This window comes from Patagioenas fasciata, chromosome 3 (assembly GCF_037038585.1).
Source record: "Patagioenas fasciata isolate bPatFas1 chromosome 3, bPatFas1.hap1, whole genome shotgun sequence".
NCBI lineage: Eukaryota > Metazoa > Chordata > Aves > Columbiformes > Columbidae > Patagioenas > Patagioenas fasciata.
The window spans coordinates 73,706,429-73,726,054 of NC_092522.1; the positions used below are offsets into that span (position 1 = coordinate 73,706,429).

The window sequence follows — 19,626 nt, forward strand, 5'->3', positions numbered from 1 at the left end:
TTTCCTGGCTGGGCCAAGTAATTGTTTTGATGAGGTTTAATTAATTTACTTCTGCATGAGTTGTGTGCATTAGCTTGCATCTCTGCCACAAAGCCAGTACTTGTGTTAGATCTATTGATAATTGCAATTACAAGATGTGCCAGAATTACAGAGAAGTAGTATCCTGTACTACAGTGCTTGATAAACAAGTAGTAAAAGCAGGGAAACTTTTGAGGGAGTTGATGAACGGACAATGCTTTCTGGTATTTATTGTGTGTGTCAGCAAAGAAAGCTTGCTCATTGCGGCTGGGAGGAAAATGGGCCGTGTTGTCTTCTCATTTCTTTCTTCTAGTGGGAAGAATGTTCACATTTTATTGCAAGGCATTTGAGACGTAATCAAAGACCTGGTATCTAAAGGCTGTTAAACTTAGTGTGGAGTAAATCATTATTACTCAAAGTTGATCTTCTGAGGGTGGGGTTCAGCCTCTAAGATAGCAGCATCTCCATAACATTGGCATCCTCCCTATGGAATCTGTCACTGGAATTAAGTCTGAATGAGAGGGAGACTAGGCAGTAATAAGGCTTAAGGTGTGTGTTGCTTTTTTTTTTTTTGCACAGCCTTATTTCCCAGTAAGATTTTCAAGACTAAACTAGTGACAGCAGAACCGTGATACACTTTTCTCCAGCAACTTTCTATGCCTCATAAATGTTTTGAAAGAGGTAGCTGAAATGAGGAAGAACAGGAAGAATTAGTAGAAATGAAGTATGCAATGCTGAAGCCATGTAGGAGACAAAAGTCTCTACAGGGGGGCTGAGCATTCCTGAGGAGAGCTCGGAATGCCTCAGTTCAGTCTGTCGGGCCCCTTTGCACATGAGGAAATCCTTTCCATACTCTTCCTGTTGAAGCTGTCAGTTGGAAGGGAACTCCATAGGACAGTTGTCACAGCTTGCTTTCTCCTCACTTTCATTTCTAAACCTTTATTGGCTTCAGCAAAAAAAAAAAAAGTTTTAGTCAAATACTCAAATTGTTGTGCATAAAACTGAAGTAGTAAATAGCAGTAAGGCTTCCGCATTAATAACTTTTTTTTTTTTCGTATTTGTTAAGAGATACAGGAGGAGTAAAGCTCTCTCGTGGTGTGTGTATGTATGTATGTGTATATATACATATATATATATATATGGAGAGAGGGGTACAATCAGACTCACCCAAGTGTTGCACAACAGTATTTGAAGATGCAGCATTTGAATTGAAAACATGTTCTCTCCTCCCCTCCCCCTTTCAGGGCTTCCCCATTTGAAGGGTGGGAGGAAGGAGGGGAAATGAAACACCACCATCTCATCAGATGTCCCCTGGCTAAAGAGGAGAACAGAACAACTGTGCCTGGGGCTGGGATGGGAGGGGTGGCACACTGGTACAATCACAAGTTTGATAGCCATTTGTTACCAGTTAACTAATAACTTTGTCCATTTGCATGCTTTTAATAGAGCATTGTTACAAGCTGCTTTTGGAGATTCTCGAAGTAAAATAAAGAAGGAAAAATTGCAACAGCAGATAGTTCATGATGTTTGTGCCTCTGGCGATGCTTGACAATGGTCACTTGTACTATAACCTTAATGTTATATTTCCTGCCACATTGTATGAGAAACTTTTCAGTAGCAGAAGAGAAAATGTTAAAGAAAAAAAGAGGGGAAACCTGTATGTAAAATGAAAGTTAATGGAAGGAGCACATGACAGTTTCGGAAATCAAATGCATATATATGTTTTTAGTGGAAAGTGCTGTTGCCTACCATACCTAGTTGCCTGCATCTCTCGAGATGCCCCCTCCCCATGTCCACGAAAAGAAAAGAACATCATTGTGCTCTGTGGGACTGCCAGGCCAGACTAGTAATTGCAGACTTGATGCTGGCCATCTGCTCTCAATGTGGTGCTTGGGAAGAAGCCTTTGGGGATTTTTCAGAGGGGAATTTTTTTCACAAGTCTCAGATCATCACAATTTTTAACAGTGCTCAGAGAATGAAATGTGGCCTTGCTATTTCCTTTCTATTATGCCTACTAAAAATCAAAAACTTATTTCAGAATTAATATTTAATTCTGGAAGTCGAAGGTGAATTCATTTGTGCAGGTGTGTAGTTACTAATAAATACGGTGGTGCAGGGACAGGGAGCAGAGCTCAAATGTATGTAAAATCTGGTTTTACTTTTTACTTTTTTCTTTGCATCTCAAGTTTTCCTTCAAGTTAATCTTCTTACTGATACTTCTTTTCAGGAACATTCATTCTCTTTGAAAGTGTGGGGTTTAAAGAATAATGGCAAGTGGCTGTTGTGTTTGGCTCAAACCTGTGTGGTTTAGAGGGGAGATGGGTTTTGACAAAGACAACAGGAAGAGAAATCTTATGTTAAAATGTGTTCAGTTGGTTGTCTCTGTATTATGTTGTGCAAAGGTAGGAAAATGAGGAAGTGGAATGGCTAGTTGAGTTTCATTACTGAAATTGAGCAATGTTGATGTGCACTGGGGGAAGCTGAGGAGAGAAATTTAGAAGTTGTAGATGTGGGGTTGTTAGTTCGGGTGGAATAGATCTTAAATTTCTAATTCAGCGTGCTCTTAATTTAAGGAGTCACGTAAAAAAGCATTTTTATCACTCTGTAGACTACAGTTAATGTGGTTGTGTTGGTTGTTTTTTTTTCCTGTCAGTAAGTGGTTCTAGGTTCAGATCAGCTTTTGAGTGAGATGAAAATAATTACTGTGTTCCATATGGAGCAGAAGGAAAATATTTTGATATGTTCTTTTCTAGCTTCTATTCTTTTTAGACTTACCTCTGCTTGCCAGTCACCTCTGTTATTACTGTACAAGTCTGACTGAATAGTTCACTCTTGGGCATTGATTGCAGCTAGTCTTCAGAAAAATGTCATATTCTCTGTTAAGAAATATGGTGGAAGTGAAATGTAGAGCCTTTTGAAACTGTTGAAAACTTCCTACATTTCTGACAGAGTAGAAGGTGTGTTCAGGGTGAATTGTGGAAGATATTAGTTGGTGGCCAACAGATGTTCAACTGTCAGTGAAGACTATTTGAACTTTCTTGTTCTCATGTGCCTTCTCACTGGCAACTCTGAAGTTGGCAGACATGCTGTTTGTGGCTTGTGCTTATAGGGACAAAAGATGGTTCCTAACATCAAACAGCTGACAGCTGTGCTATGTGTAGGTCTTTTCATATAGGTTGCTTCTTAAAATTCAGACTTTGACCAAGTGATTGTTGGTACTATTTGAGAACTGGTTAAGAGCTGGTGGGTGGCCGATAAAAGCCTCATTCATGATGAACAAGCGCAGGTATAAAGCTCTGAAAACTTTCACTTAGAGGATCTTTTATCTTTGTGCCACTCTGAAGTCTTTTAAATGGAAGGCTGAGGGAGTTGGGTCTCTTTAGTTTGGAGAAGAAGAGACTGAGGGGTGACCTTATTAATGTTTATAAATATATAAAGAGTGAGTGCCATGAGGATGGAGCCAGGCTCTTCTCAGTGGCAAACAATGATAGGACAAGGAGTAATGGGATCAAGCTGGAACACAAGAGGTTCCACTTAAATTTGAGAAGAAACTTCTTCACAGTGAGGGTGACAGAGCACTGGAACAGGCTGCCCAGGGAGGTTGTGGAGTCTCCTATTCTGGAGACATTCAAAGCCCGCCTGGACACATTCCTGTGCGACCTCACCTAGGCGTTCCTGCTCCAGCAGGGGGATTGGACTAGATGATCTTTTGAGGTCCCTTCCAATCCCAAACATACTGTGATACTGTGAAGTATATTGAAGAAAGAGATAAGAGCTGATGTTCTACTACTTTAAGTTTTATAAAAAACCATTTTTTAAAAAAATATTTTGTTTTGTTTTTTTTCTCTACGGTAGAGATGGTGGTTTAAGATGGATGGGTAATGGTTTCTCTTTTCATATAGAGATCTGGATAGGTGTGATCTGGTCACATTTTGAGATGCTGTTGCATAGCTGTATACAGAAGTTGCCTTCGGGAGAGGAGTTTCCCACGTGGTGGTTCAGGGAGTATTGTGGACTAGATGGAGCATGCTTGATATATTGTTACTGCATTTTGTATAGATATGACTTATCTGGAATGCTTAACTGATAGAATAGGAACTTCTTTTAATGTTACGATGTCCAGGGGCATATCTTGTCTCTCATTTTGAATGGAATATTTTGCCTTTCTAACTGATTAAAAAAACCTAATTAGTTCAATTCAACTGTAGCGTTTCTTGGTATGCCAGGGAACATGGTACAGCCAGCTCCAAAGTTATTTGATTTTGCTATTTCAAACACTCTTCTTTCAGCAGTTCTCCAGCATGGTATTCTAACACCTTTTTTTCTTTAATTCCTTTTCACTGAAGGAAAAAAAGAAAATTTAATAAATACAGTTATTGAATATAGTGAAAGTCAGAATTGGATTTCAGCAGACAAATCTAGTTAAGAGTATCTTGGAGGAGGTTATTTTAGTTTAGTGCGTTGCTAAAGATAAGAAGATTGAGAATATGTACCGGTTTAATACTAGCTTGTGTTATCAGTTTTAATGTCAGAAAGGTGCAATAGCACAAGGATCCTAGATCTTGAGAGCTCCCAGTGTACTTGGTGCTCATTGTCTGCTGTGCTCAGTAATTTTGGAAGATGATGGATTTTCAGAGAAGTCCCTGAGCTTGTTTGAGATGTGGTTAATCTTCATGCCTTTGGATCCTGGCAAGTAGTAGTATGTTTTGTAAAGTAGCTTGATTATCTGGAGGGTAGAAAATAGTGATGTTAGAGGCATTTCTCCTTGTTTTCCTTCCTCCCTGCTTGCCAAGTCTCTCTCTTTATGCGGTAGCTTTATCATGTTACTTGGATATTATTTATTGTGACAATCAAAAGTGTGCACTTCACTTAAGCCTGTACTAGACTGTGTTCCTTGTAAAAGAGGTACTGTCATTCCTTGTTAGAATAAAGAGTCTGTATTTTTGAGGAGAATATAAATATTAGTGCTCAGAGCTTGGTTCTTTATTTTCTGAGCTTTTTTGGTAGGATTTGAACAAAATTTAAACATGAGTTTTTTTAGAATTTTAGTAATCTATTTCCAGGATTTAATGGATAGGAAAAAATGATGCTAATAAGTCTGCACTAAAATAAGTTGCCCCATGTGCCGGTAGAATACTCCCTGTGTGAACCTGCGTACTCAGAATTTGAAATTGGCTCGAACTATGCTGAAGGCATTCACTAGTTCTGTGTGTGAATGTCCTTCAGAGGGAAATAGATGCTGCTTTAACTTCACACTTTGCTGCCTTTAGCCATAGTTTCTGTACAGAAGCAAGTTCACAGTATGCATGTGCTCAGTTTGCTTCACATAAATACTAGTAGGATTTTTCTACAGCTAATGGGAGTGTTCTGCCTAATGAACTTGTATATATTTTGTAAGCTATGTCACTGTTAGAGTTATAGCAGAATTAATGTGTTTGAGATGGTGTGGTTGGTTTCGTCCATGTAGTCTCTCACTTGCTCTTCCCAGGTGGGATGGGGGAGAAGATCAGAAAAGCAAAAGCAACGGGGAAAAAAAACAAAAAAACAAAAAAACAAACCACAAACTTGTGGATTGAGATAAAGACAGTTTAATAAGTGAGAGGAAAAAACAAACAAAAATCAAGTGATGCAAAAACACTACCAGTGCACTGATGACCAGTGAGTCTCTAAGCAACAAATACTTCGGAAAAAACCTGTCCCCCTAGTTTTATTGTTGAGCATGACATTGTATAGTATGGAATGTCTCTGGTATTTCAGGTCAGCTGTCCCAGCTGTGTCCTCTCCCAACCTCTTGTGTGTCCCCTTGCAGGGGTGGCAGAGGCTTTGATGCTGTGTAAGTGCTCTGCAGCAATAGCTAAGGCACTGGTATGTCACCAACACTGTTTTGGTCACTGGTGTAAAACACAGCACCATAGGAGCTGCTGTGAAGAAAAATAACTCTGTCCCAGCCAAACTCAGTGCAATCTCTGCCTCTTTCATCCATATCATTTGCATTGTGCTCAGGTGCTATCTTGGAGTTGTTTTTAATGTCCTGTAACCTGATTTTTGGAGTGTGATGGATATCTGACATTCTGATGGAAAAACAAGGTGCATCATACAATTATCTCGTCTATATTTAGGTTAGTAGCATGAGATTTGTGCATGCCAAGCATTATACATTTTTGCTGAGAGACTTCATGGAGACTTTACACTTTTCCTCGCCACTGTTGTATCAAAGAAACCTCTTTGGCCTCCATTCATCAGCTCTGTAACTTGGGATCTCATGAAGCAAACAGGAGTGAGATCAGTTTCAGAGCAGCAGCAGGGAGAACGTTTTGAGCCTTAATCTAGTTTATGAACACTGGAAACTTTCTCTAGCTACTCAATATTTAATGCTTGTATTTAAGTAATATTTGCAGCCTTATCTGGGAAAAACAAAACAAAACCAAACCAAACAAAACAAACAAAAAAACCAAAAACATAGGACTTTTTAAAAATCCTTTCCACTATAGACGCAGTAGTGCATGTAAAGATAGACCATAGTTTTGGGATGTAGGCAGTGAGTTGCCTATAGCCTGCTGCTGAGCAAGAAAAGACCTTTTGCTGCTGCTTGGAGTTCTAGCTTGGGATTTGATAGAGGAGACTGGTGTTATCCCCCATAGAAAGGGTTGTATACCCCTGGCGTCTAACAATTTTGCAGCATTACCTATTTCTGGAGGGCTTCTGCTTTGCTCTTCACCTTTATTCAACAGACCTGTTTCTATCTTAATATATGCACAAATAAACCCCCCCTTTTTTTTTCTTTAGCGTAAGTACAGTTAATGTGTTAAATGTCACCTTTTATTTTAGCTGTGATTTCAGTGTACTGATGATATGGACTTTTTTGTAAAAAAAACTTTGAGTAGAACATAAAAGCTCCCTGTCAAAGAGAATCTTTTTCAGGGCCTTATTTGTGGTTTTGTATGCTTCTGTGGTAAGTCAGATGGACTTTTTAACATCAGTTTTGGCAGTATAAAGGCAACAGTGAGAAAGAACAATGTGCAGAGCCCACTCTTACATGAAGTGTAGTTACTCCATCTCGCTTCCTTTGTCACTGACTTTCTTCAGGTTAGGGGAATTCAGTGTCTGTATGAGAAAGAGAGGAAATACGCAGCGAATGAGTGTGATGAGCTAGCCGAGGTCTTGGGTGGAATGAAACAATTTGAATTGTGGAGACTGCTGAGGGAAAAAAAGCCTGCAAGAATGTTTGCCTGGCTGCTCATGGGGGTTTGTTTTGCAGTAACCTCACCTGAATGATGCTTGGTAACAGCTGGCCTGCTAATTTTCAGGCAAACTAAGTGCAGGTTTGCTCATGATAAATTAAATCCCTTGGAGAACCCTGATTGGTTTGTTTTTACAGCAATTATTATTGTCACCATGTTTTTTTCTTGTTACCATCTTAAATGTTTTTGGCCCAGTCAAATTTAGAAGGAAGGTTGATGTGAGTTTTTCCCAGTGCAGACATGACAAAAGACTTCTCTTTTATTTTCTTCCTTTTAAAGGGCTGTCAGATAAGATTTTGCTATGATAATGACTGTGTCAGCTGCAGGCATGCAAGTCTGTGTTGTAGAAGTATAGTCAGTCACAGAGGTCTCTTGGCCCCTGAAAGGGCACAACTTCATGCTAGAAAGTGTCCTTTAAATGTGCGCTTGCCAAATTTGAATGTATGAAAACTATGAATTGAGATGATGCTGGATTTAATTAGTGTTTTTATGTTATATTGAGCTAACAGCAGCCTTTCAGTTGATTACAGAGGGTGCTGGGGGTTTTTTTCTGTTGTACTTCTCCTTTAATATCTTTTTAGGAGTTGAATTAAAAAGTTATACATGTGTATTTTTCATTTAGGTTGAAGAGGTAACTAGGACATGTAATTTGAGATGAGCAGAGGTTGGAATAGACCTAGAAAAACAAGGACTGTCTAGCCTAAAAGGATTTGTTGATCTATAAGAATAATCTTTGTTTAGTCTTCGTAGTAAGTTATTCTAGTTTTAGGTAATATTACAGTAATTAGAAGTTATCTTTTTTTTTGATTTATAAGTAGAGGAACAAGCTAATCTAGTTGAAGATGTCCCTGCTCATGGCAGAGGGATTGGAGTAGATGAAACCCCAGTCACCTGTGTGCTGTGTTATTAAATATTCTCTGCTCTGTTTTTGTTGTTCTTAGACATTTGTAAAGCTCCTGGAGTTGATGGTCATCACTTTACTTTCTTATGTTGCTTTTGAAGTTCACTCTTCTTTTATCTCCACAGTACCTACAATCTATGGCCCTTTGTACCGAACGCTTCAATATGGTTTTCCTGAGGTTTTGGAGACTTGAGGATTTGTGTCTTTCTTTAGGTAGACTGAAGTACTTGTAATACCCAAGAACTGGAAACCCGAACAGATGTTTATTTTCAGCTAAAAATACAGATGTGAAAGTAGCATGTCATTAATTCATTGTAAATACAAGTATTTGAGATGGAAGAAAATTGAGCACTGACCAGTATCATTAACATTTGGTCTTAATGGAAAGAAGATGACTTACCAATGCAGAGGTGTATAAGGGAATTTGATTTATTGGATAGCTCATAATTTTACTGTTCTTTGTTCTTATCAGTAATGAGATTTTAGGGATGCAGTGAAAGAAGATCCTTCATTCAAAATCTACTTGTGTTCGAGAAGAATTGGTATGAAATATATCAGGAGAGTAGAAGTGAGAACATCTCCTGGATCGATGTTCCTCCATTTGAAATTTAGCTTTATAACTGTGTACAAAAGGTAATATTGTAGCTGCCATTTTAAAGTCACCTGGAAGAAGTCTGTACGTAGTCTGTAGAATAGTCTTGGTTATACAAAACACAGAGACAAGTCTTTCTGGTCCAGTTTCTGCCAACATCATATGAACTACTTACTGTATACATTAGGATGTGCCAGGTGGCACCAGGTGACCTGTTGTGAGAATCAGCAGTTGTTACTTGGGTTGGGAGCTGCACTGAATTCAGAACTGGGCTAAAATGAACTTGTTCAAAAAGATTTTTCTTGTGGCTCTGTTAAGATCTAGGACAATTTCAATAGTGTTGGTACTGCCAGGAAAAAAAAAGCGCTAAAAAACTGGAGGCCCTGTGTTCTTGCTGCGGGGTGGTCATTGAAATGTAGCAGTAAATAGCCTTTTGATTGCAGGGTGAGTGGTGGGACCCTTGTCTACTTTGCCCTATTTCATTTGAGAGAAACTCTTTTTGCCTCTGTAACATGACAGTTCAACAGTAAAAACATCGTGCTACAGATGAGACATCTGAATGTACTGCAGTTTTAAGCCAGTTGCTAAGAAAACCTTAGGCTATATCTTACTTTTAAGAGTATCTTTCTTTGCTTTGTGTCAGGGTGACTTGACAGTGATACTGAAAAATGCTTAAATTTGAAAGAGTGGGTTTTAAAATGTGGGGTTTTTTTGTGTAATAAGTCTTGCGTGCTGCTCTTTGAACTCCCCAGTTTTCTGCCTGTGATGTTCTTTTTATTTCCCTTAATTTGGCTTAGGTCAGTCATATCTGGATAGAAATCCTAGACTTCTTTTTGTTCAAAATGATATTTATTTACAAGGCAGAAGCTGAGCCTCATTCTGTGGATGGCAGAATATTGGTCTTTGTGAGAGGAAACTTGTGTCTTGATTTGGCGTAGCATTTCTTCGTTTTGTTTGCTTGTTTTTGTGTGTTGGGTTTTTTTTTTGTTTGTTTGTTTTTTGTTTGTGTGTTTTGTTTGTTTGTGTTGTCCCCCCCTCCATGTTGTTAGCATTTGGTTTTTGTTTTTGGGGGTGTTTTTTCTCCATTTTTAATATAACCCCCAAGGATTTGCTGCAGTGTGAAATCCTCCAGTGTTCCCCAGCCACACAGTAGATAGCAAATCCTCTCATGAAGTGACCTCATGGTGACTTTGTGAAGGTTTGCTGGTTTATTTTAGTACTCTCTATTGATGATAATCCTCTTAAAGTATGTTCTTGCCCTCTTAGCTACTTTGAAATTGTTGGGAGGGTAAAAAGCTTTCATTAATGGTGTTTTTCCGCTGCAGTTTTATATTCCTGTATTGTAGTTATCCTGTGTAATTGGTTGAGAAGTTTATTCCTCATTCTGCTTATGAAAACAAATAAAACTTATGCAATAAGTAGCTTTTTAGTGAATATTCAAGCTTTTTCTGCAAAAGAGTGCTCTGATGCAGCCCTAGTCAGAAATGGTAGTTGCATAGATCTAAAGAGTATCTTCTGTGTGTGTATTGTTTTTTAAGATGTCTATTAAGTAGGAAGATGAGGGAAAATAAATCAAAACAGGCAATTTACCTGTATATGTAAGAATAAGATTATGTGTGTTCTTAGAGGGAGAAAGATGACTGGCAAGAAAAAATGCAATGTTTTATTCCCTCTAAAGGAAAAACTTCTAGCAGTCCTCTGTACAACTTTTTCGAAATTTCTTCTAATAACAATGAAAATCAGAATGATATTCTTCATAGAGATGGTTTTTTAGTACGTCGTTTGGTAAAGAGAAAAAAGGTTGTCTAGTATAATAAAATGATCTTTTTATTTGAGTTTGTGTTTTAATGGGATTCTTAAAAGCAATGATTTTTAAATCAGACTGTCTTTATTACTGTGCCAAATGTGTGTGTGTGTGTAATGCACACTAGTGGTTTCTCTAGGTTATCTAAGTTTCCTGATCTAAAATTAACTTGAATAGGTGCTAAGCTGTGAATTAGGATGTATAAACTCTCTGACTTTCTACTTTTATGCATACACAAGTCTTATTGGTATAGAGTGTTGCTATTCTCTATCTGGGAGGAGAACTAAAACAAATAAGCTATTCAGGGTATAAAGATCCACCCCCAAAACGTGGTTATTTTCACGCTGATGCAAATCTGATGTCGTAGATCCACGAATTGAGTGAAAGGAATTGAGTGAAAGGCCAGAGTGTTTGCAGGTCTCGGAAATCATGGCTTTTCTGTGAGTTTGTAAGTTACGCTGGGAAAGTTGATTCTGTTGGGTGATACTGGTTGTGGAAGAAGAACTCTCTTGCCCGATCTAGACCAGAATAAAAAATACTCATGATGAAAAAAATCCCCAGTGAAGAAAACAGTCGCACTTTCTGTGGTGGTTGCTTCTGTATCTGTTATCTAATATGGCTTCCAAAAAATCTGAAGTGAAGCAATTCATGGCTTCTGTAGAACTGGAAACAGGCTGTCCCTGTGACACGTGGCGTGAACTTGATCTTATTTTACTTTCTCTTTACTTTCAAATCCCATCAGTGTCACCAGCTTCAGTATTTGTTCCTGGTCAGCTCTCATTACTGCCCCATCTTTTCTCTCCTGATGGGACTGAGGGAGAAGAGCGGGAAAACAAATCTGACTTGGAGTAGTCCACAGGATAGGTGTGCTTTCCACATTCAAACCTTGCCATGAAACAAACCTCTATTATCTCTGCCAGGTATTCAAATGAGCTTACTCCTTGGTGCTGCAGGGACTGTTGCAGAGAACTTCAGTCCAGGATGCTCAGCTGGATTAGCTGGACCTGCACAACCGATCATGTTTGTTACTTTTCTGTTCTTTCAGTGTCAGTTCCTCAAAAAAAGGAAAGTGGTGAAAGGTCTTCCTGTTTTATGGTCTTTGTCATAACTTCTGATGTTACTAATGACTCAATTCTTGTAAAACTTGATTACCGAGAATATTTTTTTGACTTAAAAAGAATAATATGTGATATAAATAAGAGAAGAAATAGACCTGGATTTATCCTGGTGGGATTTCTGCTTTTAGAATACCTTTATGAGATGGTGTGGTAATACTTTTGTCCTTCTTTCCTTGCTGCCCCTTTCCCCCCCCCCCAGTCGTCTTTTGTAAAATGAGATTGTCTGGGAGAGTTGCAATGTTTTTCTACATGTTAAGACTAATACCACTAAATGATATAATCAAACCCTTGCAGGAAACAAAAATGTGGTATATAGGGTATATATTCACTATGAGTAAATAGCAAAAATGGCAGGCTTTGGGTTTGCCCATGAGTTTAATTTTTGACAGAGATGAAAATTTGTTTAATTCTCAATGGAAATGGGAATGGAATATTTTCAGAAGAGATGATGAAAGTGAAGAATTCAGAAACTCTTTAAGAAGTGCTTCTGAACATTTGGAATGAAATCAGAATTTGAGAGTAGGCAGGAATATTATGAATATATATGAATGTTTACTTTGTTAGTTCTGGCAGGTAGCATAGCCTAGTAGAATTAATAAACCATGTTACTTACTGCCAACAGTTCTTGTTTATATGACTTTGGAAGTACTGTACTCCCATGGGAGTAGTATACCCTTAATTTACTGTAATAGTGGAAGAACATTAAGTAGACTGTTGCTTACATGAGTGGGTATTATTCCAGCTATTGGGAGGCAGGTGTGGGACTTGATGAAGCCTGTGAGACGTGTGGTGGAGTTCCGTGTTTCAGAAGATGTTTATCAGAGAAACATGGATTTATATTTATTTTTTTTCCTCCAAAACATGCGGATTTGTGAGGCTGGTTAAATCAATTTCTTTTATATGTGCTTATATAGATAATGCATATTAATGAAATTATATGGGAGTTTTTGTGTGTGCATATATGTACAGCACAGTTAACATGCTTGTTTTTCTAACATTGCTGATCTTTTTGGCCCATAATAAGTGAGAATATAAATAAAAATCTAAAAATAAAGTGTAGTAAAGAAAGGATAAATATTTGGGCTTTCTGTTAAGGAGCTGTCCTTGCATTCAGTATTTATAATGATGTTATTAAAACGGTTCTGTTTCTACTGCTCCATCATTTCAATATTATAATTGTGCCTAATCTGCCTACAAATGCTAGTCCAGGATGCACAAGTGAATTGACCAGTGCTTGATTATAAGAAATATTTTACAGAGAATGTGAAGCATGTTAGCTTTGATTTATCAAAAATAATTTGTGTCAATCTCTCTTCTAAGGCTGAAGTGCATTAGTAGCCTTCTATCACTTCAGTGGTGAAGATCTGTGTGTAGTTTCTAAAATTGCAACTCTTGCAGAGTTTCAGGTTTCATCCTGGTAGTTGGCTGTGGGCTCGATGCCATTAGGGTTTGCTACGTTAGGGCTTTACTGGTACTATTAGGTAACACTGGAGAACACATTAGGTACTGCATTGTGCAAAATGGCGCTCTCGTGTTTCTCTGGGGTGAAAGATGACTTCAATTATTAACATCATTAGACAAATTTAATTTTTTTTTTAATTGAAATACTTGTTGTAAGTGGATGATTCAGACTCTGTGAGCTAGTGATTATGGAGCTGACTTGACTTCAGAGCCAGAGAGCAGGTCCTGCTAAGCTGTTGGCTCTCACACCAGCTGTTATGATATACTTTGTTCCCTGATTGTTTCGATCAAAAAGTAACATCTGAAATTGAGTCTAGCTTTTTAAGAGTTTTGTTTTTAATTTCTGGAACATGCTGTGCTTGTAATACCTCAACTGAGGTGTTTCTTAGTAGGTTGGAGAGTGAAGAAGAAATAGTTTTGTGTTGTTTTGCGTGGGTCAGAGCACTGCTAATGTGCTTGGCTGCCATAGAGATAACTACTATAAATATCCAAATATATGAGCCAACAACTGGAAATAAATTCGTAAACACTAAATTCTTTCCATTATCAAAGGCAGCAATTGAAACATTCTCTGCTCTCCCACCTCTGGCTCCGTGCTCATAACTGCACATCAGAAAACGAAATGGACATACAAAGTCTCTGTCTTCTCATTTTCATGGGGTGCAGAGAGAACTGATCACCAAACTCTTGGGGGGAGGGGGAGAAGTAATTGTGTTCAAGCTAGTTAGTTGTTTGTAAACAGTGAACCCCTCTTTTTTAATACTGTCTAGGAGTTAGTGCTGAGAAGACTGGGTAGCATTCCAGGTAGCAGCACTTAAAATAACTCTGCATTTCTCATATCGTATGATATGCCTTGTTTAATCATGGAGGCTGTGCTCAGTAATGCTGGGGATTCAGTTGGTGTTCAGGGAGGCATGTGGGCATTGAATCAGCATCCCATTCAGGTGGTAGGTAAACCACACTGCTGGGAATTAAGATACCAAACTGATTTTTAGAATTATGGGGGGTGTGTGTGTGTGTGTGATCTTTATGTTTTGAATGCGTTAGTATGTTTTATCTTGTAAGACTACAGAAATTATCTCAAACACACAAATTGGAGGTTGGTTACAGTTCTGTTCTCTACAGTGGATCAAGTCTTTTAATCTGAGGCTGCTTATATCATTTGTAGCAAGTGTTGTGTTTCATACCAGGGAGGATGGATTTGGTGGGCCAAATGGTGCCTGTCATATATGTAAACTGGCAAAGGAACTTCTGGTCTTTCAGGATGAGAAACATTCTTTTAAATCATTTTATCATAATAATGACTTGCATTTCTCTCATGATTTCTTTGGATTTGTCACTTTCATTTAATTAGTGTGCTAGTTCATAACATTTTTCAAATCACAGTAATGTGAGGGCACTAAACTCTATCTTCTCTCTGGTGTAGGCAATGGGTGGACAAACTATAACTTTTTTAGAAATTAATTGCCAGTGAAAGAATAGAGAGGCAGTAAATTGCTGTTAACGTTTTTGGTGTGTGTTGATTATTTTTTTTTGTTGTTTTTTTAAGAAATTATTTGCAAAGCTAATTGATTTATTGGGATAAAAGACATTATGCACTTCTCCCCTAATTTGTTATCCGTTTGTTTAAAGATGGTTATAGATAAAGTTGGATGTTTCAGCCAGCCTTTTTGAAGTACACAAATGGCCTTCAATTTTCAGAATATTTCTAAAAAAATATACAGGTTCAGATGAATAGTATATAACTATCATTACTTCGGAAACAGACTACTATCAGGTGAAGAAACGCTAGGAAGCAGTAAGATCTGCATATAGATTCCAGGAAAACTTCAGATTAATATAGTAATATAATTCAGATGGTAATGTGTGAGAGTGGTTGGTGATGGTTTTTGGTGATTTGTTGCTTGGGGGTTTGTTTTTTTTTATTTTGGTGTGGGTTTTTTTGTGTTTTGGTGTTTTTTTGTTTTTTGTTTTATTTTGTTTTTCTTTTTTTCCTCCCCTCTCCAACTTCCAGCCTTTAAAACTGTCTTTGGTGGACATATAAGTATAGCTCCCTTCTGGAGGGCAGGCTTGTTTTTTTTACAGAACAGAAATCCTTCTAAGAGTGTAATATTCAGTTCTAATTGTAGCCTCTGAATTAACACTGTTAATTTTACCAGTGCGTTATTAACGTTTGCTTGGACTATCAACTGTTCTCCGAAAAGAGCAAAATTAAGTCCTTGGAGTGTGTGTGGAAGGTGGAAATCTTTGAGGGAGGATTGTATGTGTGTCACAGAAATGTGAATCCCTCTCCTTTGATTTACACTGTAGAGAAATTATGTATTAGAAATGGAACTACAGTTATTGTTGGTCTTAATATTATGGCTTCACAGACGTGTCTGAAAAAAAAAAAGAAAATATCAGAAGCTAGAGTCAACAGGGTAAAATTGAGATGGTGCAGGAAAATCGAGCTTTTGCCACATCTCTTTATACTGAAATCAGTTTTGTAGGATGGAATTTAGTAACTTTACTGTATCTTCTTGCTGCTGTTGCTTTCAGAGATGTCCCTGTTGGTAATAGGAACGTCAAGTTCCTTTGGCAAGTATCAATTTTTTGGTTGCTATAGGAAAATGCTGAGAATTCCAGGTGAGTCTTCCCTTCCACCCTCCCACTCCCGCACCCCAGTTTATTTCTCCTTTTTGTTCTGCTTGAATTTGCAAAGTCTAAAATATATACATTATACCAGGGTAGCCACTATTGCTCAGTGGAGAGAGGTGGGAGGAAGCAGGTGAGGTTTACTAAGTGACATGAGGCTTCTTCTTGTAACACTTCGGTTCCTGTTCTTCATTTGAGAAACAAAGTAAACAATGCTTAATTTTTGGAGTATAAAATGTGACTTCTTCTGTAGGATATATAGCTATGCTTAAATCCAGTTTAAGGTTAATCCTCTGACCTGAGCTGGGTTCCAGATGGTAACCTACATGGGGAGTATACTGTTGATTTGTTACCTGAGACCTAAGGTGTCCAAGAAACATGAATGTAAGTAGAGTGTCTTGTATAGTAAATGAAGGGTAGAATAACAAAACTAAGAATTTAAAAGGTAGAAAATAGCTGGATCTACTTCTGCAATATTGTATTTTGCTCTTGTGTGTATTTATTTTAGGTTATGGGGTGGGCTTGTTTGTTTGTTTGTCAATTAGTTTGTTTTAGTACCTTGGTTTTTCCCATGTCTTGGTAAGTAATTAGGTAGACCAAGACTGTTAGGTCCTCAGCAGACCTATTCCAGTTGAGTATAAGCTACTGTTAAGATATCAGTCTTTCACCATTAGAGGATCAGCATCTGAAGGGGAGAGACTTCCCCAGTGAGCTACATTATTCCTGAGGCAGCAGATGAATTTTTGGGATTCCTGGCAAAGATTTCTGGCCCTTGGAAGGGATTAGATCTTGATGCAGGCGTTCCCAAAGTGCATTAAGTAAACTGATTGTGGTACGTTAACCACTTCCAAGCGGTACCTAGCAGTGGCAGTGCTGCAGCAAGCTGACTGTGGTTGGTGAACTGACCTGACCTTTGCCTGCAGCAGGAGGAAGGTGGAAGGAGATGGACAGACAGCCCATCTTGTTGTACAGAAGCCTGTGTGATACTTGGAAGGGTCACCCAGTAAAGTGTTGTCAGGCATTGGAACAGGCTGCCCAGGGAAGTGGTGGAGTCTGCATCCCTGAAAGTATTTAAAAGACCTGTAGACATGGCCCTTACTGACATGTTTTAGTGGTTGACTTGGCAGTCTTAGGTTAACGGCTGGAGTTGGTGATCTTAAGGGTCTTTTCCAACCTAAATTATTCTGTTCTGTAATTTTGGGCTGGGGCTTCCAAAGTGAGAATGCAGAGGTGGACTGGGAGGATGACTGCTGCATGTAAGCCTCAGCTGGGGGAAATCAGGAGAGGAAATGAGGTTGGAGTATGAGGTTGGGAGAGGAAATGAGGATTAGGGTATGTCCTGTCTTCCACGCTATGTACACTGGTGTAAAGATGAAAGCTGCTGCTCCTGTTAGAAAGAACTATTCCTGGTAGATGTGAACCAAGATGAGAGATCCACTGCTTAATGGTTAGCAGAACGGGTGCCAGATGAATCTAAATATTATATTTTTAAGCTAAAAACCATCTTAATAAGAGCAGAGAGAAAAATCTCAAAAACCTAGCCAGGAACTCCAGTCTCCTTGGAAGCTGAAAGTAGGATTTAACCTTCTAAAGTTACTTGACATGAAATTGTAGGCTCTGTTTCTGACTACTTATGAATAAAATGTAAGGTATTGATATACACCTTGGTCAGCAACAGTTTTAACTGCATGGAATGACAGTGCTCTGCGGGAACCCTCAGGTTTTGCTCTGGTCCCTTGGGTTAGAGGGATTCTCTCCTCTTTGCTCTCCTTGTGTGAGACTCTCCTTGTGTGCATCTCCTTTTACCTTCATGTGTTAGGTGAGGTGGTTTCTCTGCTGAAGAGTATCAGCCTAGCTAATCTGGGAATGCTGTTCCTGGAGATGACATCTGAAGTAAGAGCATTGTGATAACACAAATGAGTTTCATTTGGAGCCTGAGATAGTGCAGCTTCTGTCTTGGAATAGGAAGATGGAGGGGTAGGTATGTTCCTGCTACTGGATGTTCTGTTACAGAGAAGAAAAATACCCAGGACTTATCCCCTCTGGAGGGCAGGGGTGGATTTCTGCCCTGATGAGCCAGTTTTTTTGGAGTCATCGCTAGCTGGAGTGAAGAAGTAATGCCAGCAAGAGGGAGTATCTGGTGGCTGTTGAAGTTGATGGTATTTGTGGCATGGGTATCTTGCAGATTCCGAAAGGAGGGAGGACAGATATATTGTGACATTCGTAGGTTTTTCTTTTTTTTTTTTCCTTAGCCATTACTTTTAATGAAGGTCCTAGGGGGATATTTGATTTCTGCATGTCTTCACTGTTAAGTGCTTGTTGCTGGAAAATGGAATTGGAAGCTGTAGATGTCCTTCATAAAAAGGCAAACGCAAGTTAAGATCTAGACTTTTAAAAAAAGAAACAACCAACCACAAAGGAAAAAAAATCCCTGTGGCAGTATAAGTTTTCACTCATACTTTTATTTCAACAAAATGCAGTTGCCTGATTACGTGGCTACTGTTCTGGAATATTGCTTTATCCTCTTATCGGGGAGGGGAAATAGAACCTGTTAGTATAAAAATCGTTCTACTTAGTTATATAACTATTTCTTAAAATAGCTCCAGATTGCTGGAAAAGGAACATAGATACTATTGTGTACAGAATTTCTTTTTTGTTCCGTTTCTGCTCTTCGTGTATATAGAGCATCCACATATTACACATAATATTATTTTTACTATTTTGTGGTGGCCATTTGCGTGTTACTCACATGTACTCGTACAGCAACATGTGAACATCGTGCAGCACAGGTTTCTGTCAGACACTGTGTATGTGCAGCACTTAAAATAGCACAAAAGCTCAATGCAGAAGAGCTGGTAAGCAGAGGGATACACAAAGAGAAAGTACTGAGGATGGGGCGGGGGGGGCATCTGTGTGTGTGTGTCAGTTACTACTGTGAAAGTTTAACTTTGAAAATTATGGTTCAGAGCATCCTTTATTGTATTTCCAGAAATCACAATTATATTTGACACTGGGTGTGTGATGTCCTTGGGATAAGGAGGCAAAATGCATAAATCAAAAGGTTGGTTATATTGTGGTAAAAAGAGTTCATTCTTTTAGGACATACTTTGATCTTAACATGCTCAGTTTTCTCATCTAAGGACATTTTATGTAAGGTAGCCTTTGTCTTTGTAGATTAATTTAGCAGACAAATCAGATTCAGAAACCCGGTTTTCATTTTGGATGCACTTTGAAAGCTTGGGCCAATAGTAGTTATATAAAAAAAAAAAATGTTTCCATTGACTGACACAGAATAAAAATTTGCTCTTGGGCTTACCTGCTGTTTACTCTTGGCTCTGATCAGATACAGTCGGTGAAATGTTTTCTGCCTCAGTTAAATACCCCATAGTATTGTATTTGCCTTGTGGGCTTTAATGAATCTCTACTTCAACATTTCTCTGACATGGGCATCTGGAATAATTGAGTACAGCGGGGAAAACAGAATAGAATCTTGCAGTAGTTGACTCTGCTGTAATGATTTTTCTCTGTTGAATAATCTTTTACTGTAAAACATCTCTGCTGCTGCTTTTTGAACTGTGTGCTACTTTGAAGCCGTCCTTGTTGTCACAGGACTGAGACCTGACTTGATTTTGGAGGGGCAGCCTCCCACCTCTGTACAGTGCTACTCTTCTTTACAGCTCCCTGTTAAATTGTCTTCTGAATATGGGCTTCATGTGAGCGAGCTAATTTGACCCAGATCTGGCTCAAAAGTAGGAAGTTATTAAATTTGTTTGAGGATGTTTCTCTTCTGGAGTTGTGGGTTCCCCATCTGAGTATTATTAGCCTAGATACTTCTAGGCAAATTGTCACAGCACAGA

The 19,626-nt window shown here is 38.5% G+C and overlaps 1 protein-coding gene across 1 annotated transcript in view; it reads left to right on the top strand.

The window, feature by feature from the left end:
- The window catches only part of CEP85L (centrosomal protein 85 like), a 117,601-nt gene that overhangs the window by 17,239 nt on the left and 80,736 nt on the right, over positions 1 to 19,626 (top strand). The window lies entirely within an intron of this gene.